Below are 10332 nucleotides of genomic sequence, written 5' to 3' on the forward strand. Positions count from 1 at the left end.
GCAAAATAAAAATGACGAAATTTATGGAGTTTTGCTAGATTGAGGTTAGGTTTCGATTTAGTTATAATGTAAAATTAAAAATGCTTATAATTGCCTGCAACACTTCTGAAAATGATATTTTGTTCATTTAAACAGCACTTTTTAACACATTGAAGTTTGGAAAAAGTCAGAGACACTGACTAAGTTGCTTACTATTGCTTATTTTGTCACATACATCTTCACACATACGTACATTTTTTGCAAACAAAATACGCGCATTGTTTGCAGACAATTCAGTAAGTCTGGTCTAGCCTTAAAGTTGCTAATAAAGCACCTTTGAGATTATCATTGTGCTACTCGCAGATAAGGCTCTAGTACTAACTAAGGTACAGGAATCTCTGTTATCGGCAGTAAGACGCCAGTACTCCAATGTTACATACACGCACAATAACAGTATGTCTGTGAATAATTGGACATGAAGGACCTACAGTTTCAGGTGACTTCTGAACCACCAGAACTGCGGTGAAATTCGTATAATATAATTATATTCCTTAACTCGGAAGGAGCAACAGTTAATAATGTAATGTTACTCATACTTTCAGTTTCATACTTGATATCGCCTCCTTCATCAAGTTGATTTTCTTTAACTTTGCGTTCAACCATATTTCACATACGTAAACTGTTTATATACGTTCATAATTGGAATTAATATTTATATCGTAATTAACATTTGACGTATATACACTACCACTTGAAGGAATCCGGTTACTCTTTTTTTTGGACAGGATATAATTCAACCATAAGCTTACAGAAAAAGAAATTCACAATTGTTTGTTTTTTATTTTGCTTATATTTATGCATAATAAAACGTATTATGACGCGATGAAATTGAAATATACAAAAAGAAAATTGACATTCTTAATTTTTAAAGTTTGTGGAATTATTGCTATTACAGAAGCTTTTTATTCTCAAATTGTCCAATTTTTTTCAACTAAATATCAAATCAAAAAGATTTTTTCTCTACTATTATAGAAACCATTAAAGGACATTGTGTCAATCAGTGAGTTAACATAATTTAATTGTATATAAATTCTATAAATATTTATAGGACATCGTTCTATATGTTCTAAGGAATTATAAAAACACAATTTTTTGTAGTTGCTTTGTGAGAGTTTGTTAAAAAAGCAGTAGAGATAGAGAAGCGAACAGAGCAAAAAATTGTTAATCGTTAATTCTAATGATCAGAACTTTGTAATAAATGAATGAAATTCTAAAATTTGAACGTTATTTTGTAGATAAAAGTTGCATATTTATATTGTACGTTAACATTAATTGACATAAATATTTTTTAACATTTCTAGAAAGCGATAAATTATGATAGCAAATAACGTTTATGCATTTATTCGAAGAAATATGTTCATGATTGTACTTAATAAAGCAAAATGTAATGTATTGAACGTAAGAAAGATGCGTTACAGTATATTCTTTTCTTTGAAAAACGTGAAACGTAAAAAACTTTTATTATTTCAATAAAATAGTTCCACTTTCATTCCTTAATCCTTTCGTTTGTTTTAAATCTTATTCGAAGCAGAGAGAAATGCACAAAATTATCTACATTCTCTTTTTCTAGCGTCACTTTCATTGTAATTTTCCTTTTTGCAATATGAGAGTTTCAATATAAGGAAAATGTTTGTAACAGTAAATGTTTTTCGTATTATTGATCGTAGATCTTCAAACATTGTAGATTTTTGCAACAGTTCCATGCTTTTTTCTAACTTTCAAAGTATCGTTGTTATTACACGAGATATCAACGCGTACAATATAGCTTATACAATTTGTACAATAGAATGTACTTTTATGTTAAACTAATACGATATGAAATTATAAAAAGGACACGTAACAATAAAGAAGGCAAATGGAACATTCGGATAATAGATCTTCGATGCTGGAAGTTCCACTGTATTTCGAAACAATGATTTTGGATAACGCTGATCATTCTTTAGAGTCTTTACAGGATTATATGTATTTGTGTAGACCATCGTGTATGCTTTCAGCGTATTGATCTTTGAATTATAAATTAAAAATTCCTGAAACAAGCTGTCTACAATTTATTAAGATGAAATAAGTTCTTTAATCCTAGGGAATTCATCTGTCACTCTTCAGTGATACATCATTTATTCGCAGAACAATGAGAAACATAGCGAGTGGAATACAGAGAAAGATTTGTCAGCAAATTTATGGCGGCTGTTGGTAACATATTTCTAGCGTAAAAACCGAAAGTAAGCTATAAACGACATGCGCTTCTTCATTGTCTCGATACGTAGAATTATCTTACAAATATCTTTCATTTCTCTTTCAACGCTCCATCTACTGTATATACATGTACTATCATATGTATACATTTACACTATTACATACATCTTAGCTGTACGTATACGTTTCGATTCGACTGCAATTCAGAAACGAAAGAATCAGAAAATAAAGACCTTGTCGAGTAACAAAGTAATTGACCATTACAAATTGTATTATTGCATATTGGTTTTCAAAAATGAATCGAATCGCGTCATAATATATGGAGTTACAATTATCCGTTTTGTAATGAACATTTCATGATGAAAATACGTTTTATCAAAATTAAGCGAGTGTCTAGATACTTTTAAACGCTAATACATGTATCTTTGCTCAGTTGTGTGAAACATTCTGATATTCTGTCAATTCGTAAGTGTATTGTTCGATCGTTTAGTATTTTCCACTTCAATATATTAAGCTTTTTTTTCAGTTAATATTCGCTGATTATTGCATTCTTATTGAGTTCTATTGAAAAGTTCCGAGAACAAAAGATTTTCTCCTTTAGGTGAAGCGAATGACAGTTATGTTCCAAGCCAAGAAGACGGGAAGGCAGAAAATCTTTGCAAATAGGAAAAAATACAGTCACAGAGAGAGATTATCTGACTTATAGGATAAACTAAAAGCTGATAAGAAAAAGTTGTATCTTCTTACGGTGTCGAGTACCTACATGGACATGGCAAAGATTAATCGATAACTCTGTAGCCGATTAAAATAGATCCCGAGGACAGGATTTCAGGGCAATGCGTGAGTGGTATCGCGATTTGGAAGACAGCCAAAATTCAACAGTTTCAGCTGCGTGGGCAACAAAATGGCTTATGCATCGAATAAACATATCGGCAAGGATTGAAATAGACAATTAAGGGATTGTGAGTTTGGGAAATCCAGCGTATGCGCGGTACTTATTCATTAGTCATCGCTTGTCTCTTGTTTTTGTTTCGCTTTAATCATGTAATAATCGAGGAAAATCCGTTAGTCTACGATGTTTTACCTTTGGAGTATCATTCCAGTGTAACCACGAATCGGAATTACCGAGTTCCTTCTTCCCATGAACATCAATTTTGCAGTAAAGTGAATAAGGAGCAGTTAGTTGTGTTATTAGTCACAATTAATTACACTCTACACAGAAACCTGCGGTATGCTTGAAAGGATCAAAATAAATACAGGAACATTTTCCACAATTCAATTTTCTTAATCTTACTGATATGAAAGTTGTGATAAAATTTATTATAAATTTTGAACGGAAAATTCTACAGAAACAAAAGTATTATAGTCCAACATTTTTACAAGTAACGAAATTTAATGATCATAGAATATACTATTATTGGAAATTTTGTTGCAAATCACAGGTATTTACACATTTTGAAGAATGTTACACAATTATCAGAGATAAATAATGCGTAAAACATAAATAACAAAGAATAATACGTATGAAATGAAATATCCTTTCACATGATCGAAATTCAAAATGTATTCCTTTATTAATATACAATATCCTTTATTATTTCAATCGTAATACATTTTTGCCAAAGGGAAACAAAGTAATGTTTGCTACTTTTAATCGGTTATGTAATAACTGGAAATAATATCGATTCGATATCAACACAAAGCCTAAGGTAAGGAATCTCCTGATTATTTTAGGTTTTATTGTGACATAACGTGTAACATTTGGATAATTGCCAAAAGTTCTAAAAATATGCCTAACGATTTATAACACGCCCACACATATTAAAATATACATATATTTATATATATGTATAAAAGGGATATGTGTTGGTTCATTGATACTCAGAATGAATGAGAAAGAGAATGAACGAAACCTGATATAGTTTCTCGTGTTTAATAAACAATCAATTTTTCATTCTCTTTCTGTTACGTAATTCATTACTTAGCTCGTTTGTATATCCTTTTCATTATTTACATACTTATATATAACTTTTATTTGTATATTTAAGTACCTGTATACACAATGTATTATTGATGTATGTAGCTTATCTGATTCTTTAAGTTTGTGCTGTATTTTAGTAGCACTTAATACGAAAGTAATGATATTATTGAACTTTTACATAGTAGTATTGTAAAGAGCGGCAATTTCTGCAAAATGTTTCTATGCCTAGAGTTTCACATTTCTTTTTATCCTATTGAAATCAGATCGTTCCAGACGGAATGTGTTATCATCGAATTAGTCGACTTTGCTATATTTGTTTCGACATAGCAGAACCGATGATGATCGTTTTACCCGTATATTATTGTAGCTATATAATCTCGAGGCAGTTTCTCGAACTTACGTTACAAGCTTATCCAAATATTATCCAACAAAGAAAAGGTTTTTAGTAATGCCTTGCCTTTAGTGATGCCTTGTAATTAAATTTTTTTAAAGTAAGGTTTTACAACATAATTTCGTTTATTATATAAAATAGAAAGTTAATTTTAATAATTTGAGGTTTCTCAGTAGAAGAATGTGTTTACCTTTGTAAGAATTTCCTTCTCATTTATCTGTTTTGTCACACAATCTTCTAGATGAGGTATGATCAGATCGAATAACTTATTTAGGATCAGTACCCCTGAAAATACCAGTAATATTTCAAAAATGTTCAATAGTGAGAAAGAATGGATCAATGTAGAAAAAGACACACTGAAATAGTTTTATATTTTTTTATTAAGGCCTTTTATGCTATATTCTGATACATGTATATTTCTATAATTATTATTTGTAATTTTGCATTTTGCTCCATTGAAATTATAATAATTGTTTGAAATTATAATAAAATTCCTTTAATATAAATATATACTGCATGATATACTATTTAATTTCTTATTATTCAAAGGAAAGAGTGAATATAGTGGGGAGATATTAATGAAAACTATAAATATTCCATGTCAGGAGAAACGCTTCATAAACGTTATTTTGTTTTGAAAAAAAAATATGTCAGAAACATGTAGGTACTCACTTAAAACTGTATTTTTTGCAAGCAAAAAGTAAATTTAATCCGGATATGTAATACTGAGTATAATAAAAACTATAAATATATCAGATGTACACTAATACTTGAGGAAGCAGGAAAAAGCTGGTTATTTAACCAGGGCCTGATAGCGAGGTTAAGATCTGCAAATGTAGAAGAGGAGAGAAAACAAAAGGAAGGTTGTAGGGAGAGCTAGAGGGAGCTGTGAGGCGTTACTATAAAGAATGGAAATAGATAGACTAAGAGGCAATCTGAAAAAGTGGGGAGGAAAAAAGAAAGAAAGACAAACAAGATGAAAGATAAAGTTAAGTAATAATAAAGTAGTAGAAAAGTAGAATGGGTTATGTAAATAAGCAATTAGTTGATTAAGCAGTGATAGTAAGACAAGTGTTATAAATATGGAACCATGAATGAAAGAAAGTAAGCCAAATCTATGGTTCTATGGAGGCTCATGAGACCGAAAATAAACAAATAATAATAACAACAATAAAGTAATTTTAATCAGAAAATTTTTCGGAGGAAGCATAATATTATTTTCTACTACATAATAAAAGCTGTTTAAAGAGAACACTTCTGATAAGACTAAAGGCCACTTCGAAAAACCATTTTCGAAAAACATAAAAATTAAATATATGTATATACACTTACTAGTCTGAAATTAGGTATGTCCGCTGCGTGAATGTTTTTGTTATTGTTGTCAGATATGTTGGTTTTTGTATCGATTCTATACCTAGAATCATTGGTCCTATATCGGTTTCAGAACACTTTTTAATCTGAGTTGTATATCAATTTTACGATAATTGAAATTTCATGTTTCACTAAACATAGTTTATTATATGTACCTATATTGTATTATTTATTTTTATTCCATAACTGCTTAACACGCGCGCTCTGTACTAATACTTTTGTGCGTCACTGTATATATTTTAAATTACTTTTACTATTAATAGCGTATACAATTACAACAAAGAAATTTAGTTGATATAATTGTTATTTTTTATGCTCTATTTATGCTCTATTGCATGCAGATAGCGGACAAAAGAAAGTTTAAAGTTGTTAAGTAATTTATGTGTGTATATGTCTGTACGTATTAGTAACTTTGAAATCTGTTGTCAAGGTTATCATTCTGAATAACTTTTCCTCTATACACGTTACAACCTCCTCGTCTCACTTTCCGTGATATTACATATCGACGAAAAGCTTCAACTAAATTCTGTTTGCTAAACTTAACTCATTGATACATAATCATCCTTAATATAAATCAGAAAAAATAAATCAATGAATCGAGTTAGATTAATATCCGGTCGCCGTGAGATTCAGCATGACTTGGTTTTTATTTCATATGATTTTGTAGTGTATCGTAAATTCGATTACTACGATTTATTATTGTTTATATATACTACCAAGCATACTTTTGTATATAACTAAAGAAATAGGATCGTGCCTGGTTATCACTAGATTCCGTGTAGGGACATGTACACATTTCGTATACATTATTTTGATCAATTGACAAAGTAAACTGCAACATTCCATATATCAACAGATTTATCGATAATTATTTTACGCTGGCATTGTCGGTTGCTGAGTGTCGCAGCGAACGATATTATTGTAACTCAATCCATAAACTATTACTTTTTCTTGTTTATTTATATGATATTAAAAATGGTTATCTCTCTCATTAATGATAATTAATGATTTAAGTTTAGATTGGACTATATAAAAATGTGGTTATCTACTTCAGAAAAGAGAGTAATCGCAACCTAAATTCTAATGAAGATTTTTAGGACTATCTCGGAAACTAGAGCCGAACGGCAGTAACGTGTATAGAGAAAAATTTTTCAGAACAATGACATCGACAACATATTTCAAAGTCATCAAAATCGGTGAGATTTGTCCTGATGTAAATTATTACCGTAACTTTTGTATTAAATATTTATCCATTGCTCTTATCAAATACAATACTGTTTTCTAAAATTATTATATTTGTTGCACTACTTATATTTAAACTTTCTCTCGTCCGTTACTGTGGATTGTATTATTATATTATTTTCACTGTTTTGTTATTGCTAATGTTTTCCTATTTATTTTTACAGAATAGTCAAAAATTATAAATATTACAAGATATCAATTACCTGTAGAATAGAAGGACGGAATACTACGCTGTATTTAAATTCTGTATCTTATCTTTTTCGTGAGATTGCTTAAGATGTGTGGATGAAATGATTAAATAAAGGAAAAGCGAAACACGACTTATAAAAATAAAAGACATTACAGTCAAATGGCAGAAATTTCTGGTAAACCTGGCTAGAAAATCGTAAATTTGTAATTTTCTATTTTATTCCGTTTCATAAGTTGTAAATTTTATGACTTTTATTATCCCAAGCTTTTGAATATTAGTGTAACTTAGATGTTTGATTGTAACTAGATTGTTTCAACTATGTATGATCATAAAATATTACTGTCATCTATTGATAATAATGACCGATTCCTTTCCGATTTCTTTCAACGAAACATCGAATTAACATTGGCTTGAATTCGGAAACAACGTCGCTTAAGACAAATATTTGCATAAACGCTTTTTCTTCTCAGATTCTGCCTGCTGAATTGGTATGTCTGCTGTTACATTCATGTTTTATGAAGCACTCTATATACATAAATGTATACGCGAGTGTATTTCGCTGACGATTTCAACTGGAGCCGTTCCACGGGTTGTAGAAACGAAACGGAACGAAACGCTAACCGAGTCCATAGACTACTGCGACGCACTAACGGTTGCACGTTTGTCATTCTGCCAGAAATTCGTCGTCCTTTGTTGCAGCAAATGTTACGCGTGCATTTCCGGCGTGCTTGTATGAGAGTAAATCGAGACCGAAGTGAACGATTGTGCCAAGCCAAGGTGCAACAAACGGAGTTTCATAAAATAATGACGTCAATCGCCGACAGAGGGAAAAAATGTTGGAACATTCACTGCGAACGTAACATTATGTCATAGGATGTTTTACGTCGCTGAAGATATTACGTGAAAGGACGTAAATTATAGTGAAATCGGCGGAATGGGTGAAGCGAAGAGTCGCGTCTCTAATATTATTGAAAAAAGCTGTTTCAAGAATGATTTGTATCTCAATGGTTATTATTATACGCATACGTTTAAGGATTTTATTATGTAAATTCATTTCCAACTGCTTTCTACTATATTTGTACGAGAATCACGTTTCATGGAAACAAATAAATAGGTTACAAGTACCAATTACTGCGGTAAAAAGATTTAGTCGTACTTTGGTCGACTATTTCTTTTGATTTCTTGCGAAAGAACAATTCATTAGCTGTTTTGCACGTAAAAATGACATATTTTACATTCGAAAAAAATTAGTTAACCTTCAAAATTTAACGTAACATAAACACGTATCGAAAAATCAAACGAATGATATTTTGTGCACATCACTACGAGCAAAAAGGACCATATACCAATTACAGTACATATTACAGCGAGCGGAGAAAAATCGCGTACCAATTATTGTACACGATATTGCGGATTTAAATTTTATTTTTAGTAACCTTTATTTAAAGTAACTTGATCTATTATTACACTGAAAGCTAATAAAATAAACGAAGGTATTTAGAATAATATATACACAAATTTAGATATATAAAGTAAAGCATTTCTTTGCTACTTCATTCGACATAATTTATCCAATTACTTTCCGATATTTCTTTTTTTATTGTTTTTTTATTTTCTATTATATACTGATTTCATTTTCGTACTTTCGTTAGGCTAGTTAGGTTAGGTAGGTGGTTACGTTTGACAAGTGGCACCGCAGTATTGCACAGTGAATTTTGTGCCACGGTAATGAGCTCCTCCTCCATTTAAATGTACGTAAAGGGCTAATATTTTTATTAAGGAAGCAAAAAGATTACTTTTTATATTTTTATTGCAATAAAAAAGACATTTAAGTAATAAAAAATGTTTTCCCCATTCAACCTAAAGTAGTATGATATTGTAATCGTCATATTATTTAATGATTAATTTCAATTTAATTTAAATAACTCGTTTGGTAATCAAGGTAGAAGAAAATTAATCTCGTTGGAGAAAAATACTACCGTAAAACGTACATCTGCAGTAATAGGTACATTTTCCCTAACAGGCAAATTAATATGTTCAGTTATCAATGTATTTATTTTGGAATTATCTGCACATTAGTGGAAGTGAAACAGAATATATGTATCGTACACTTATGATGAAAGTGACTGAACTTGAAAAAGTATGTTTTCCAACAGAAGCGAAAAGCTGTTTCTGAACATAATTAAATCAAATTGATGAATTGGAAGATACTGCTTATAAAATTGATTCAACTGTATGTTTTCTTCATTTTTAGCTTTTAACCCAGAAAAGCTACCCCGCTAGATGGAACACGATTCATAATAAGATGCATTTATAGAATTCAGCACAGTGTCGTACGAATCGGAAAAAGCGGAGGAACCGCTCTCTACTGGCCAATTTAGGAAACTAAATGAATAGAATTTTCATAATTAGTCGAGGAAGAGTTTCTACAACATTTTCATAGGGATAATTCAAAAATCTGTTTTTTTTTTTTTTTTTTTTTAGTTTTATCACTTTCGTCGCAATTATGCGACATATACAATTGATTTATGTGGAACCTTATTATCTTATACAGAGTGTATCAAAAATCGTACCAAAAACCAAAAGTTGATTTTGCTTTGTGAAAGCAAATCGAAAATGTGAAATGATAATTTTTGATACAAAGCTTCGTTTTCGATAAAATCAATTATAAAGATATGCCCACTAAGAACATGACGGGACTTCTTAGTCTATTTTCTTGAAAATGTCGCCAGGCAAAGTTTTACACATCTTGATGTAAATACCGTTTATTCTCACACATTCTTATATCTTTTAATACTTTTCTGTACATCAACATTAAATAACAAAATTACCAACTCGCCAACGCTCATACCGTGTTGAGAGCATTCGTTCTCGTAGTGTAAAATTAGGGCAAATATTGTAAAGTGTAAAATAAGTGTAAATATT

At 30.4% G+C, this 10332-nt stretch overlaps 1 long non-coding RNA gene across 1 annotated transcript; it reads left to right on the plus strand.

Annotated features, from left to right (window-relative positions):
- Positions 1 to 7386: 7386 nt before the first annotated feature.
- LOC126872703 (uncharacterized) lies at positions 7387 to 8535 on the plus strand. Its single transcript, XR_007692141.1, has 2 exons — positions 7387 to 7582; positions 7878 to 8535. It is a non-coding gene; the product is annotated as an uncharacterized LOC126872703 (long non-coding RNA).
- The last annotated feature ends 1797 nt before the right edge of the window (positions 8536 to 10332 follow it).

The sequence above is a fragment of the Bombus huntii genome, chromosome 13, assembly GCF_024542735.1.
Source record: "Bombus huntii isolate Logan2020A chromosome 13, iyBomHunt1.1, whole genome shotgun sequence".
Lineage (NCBI taxonomy): Eukaryota > Metazoa > Arthropoda > Insecta > Hymenoptera > Apidae > Bombus > Bombus huntii.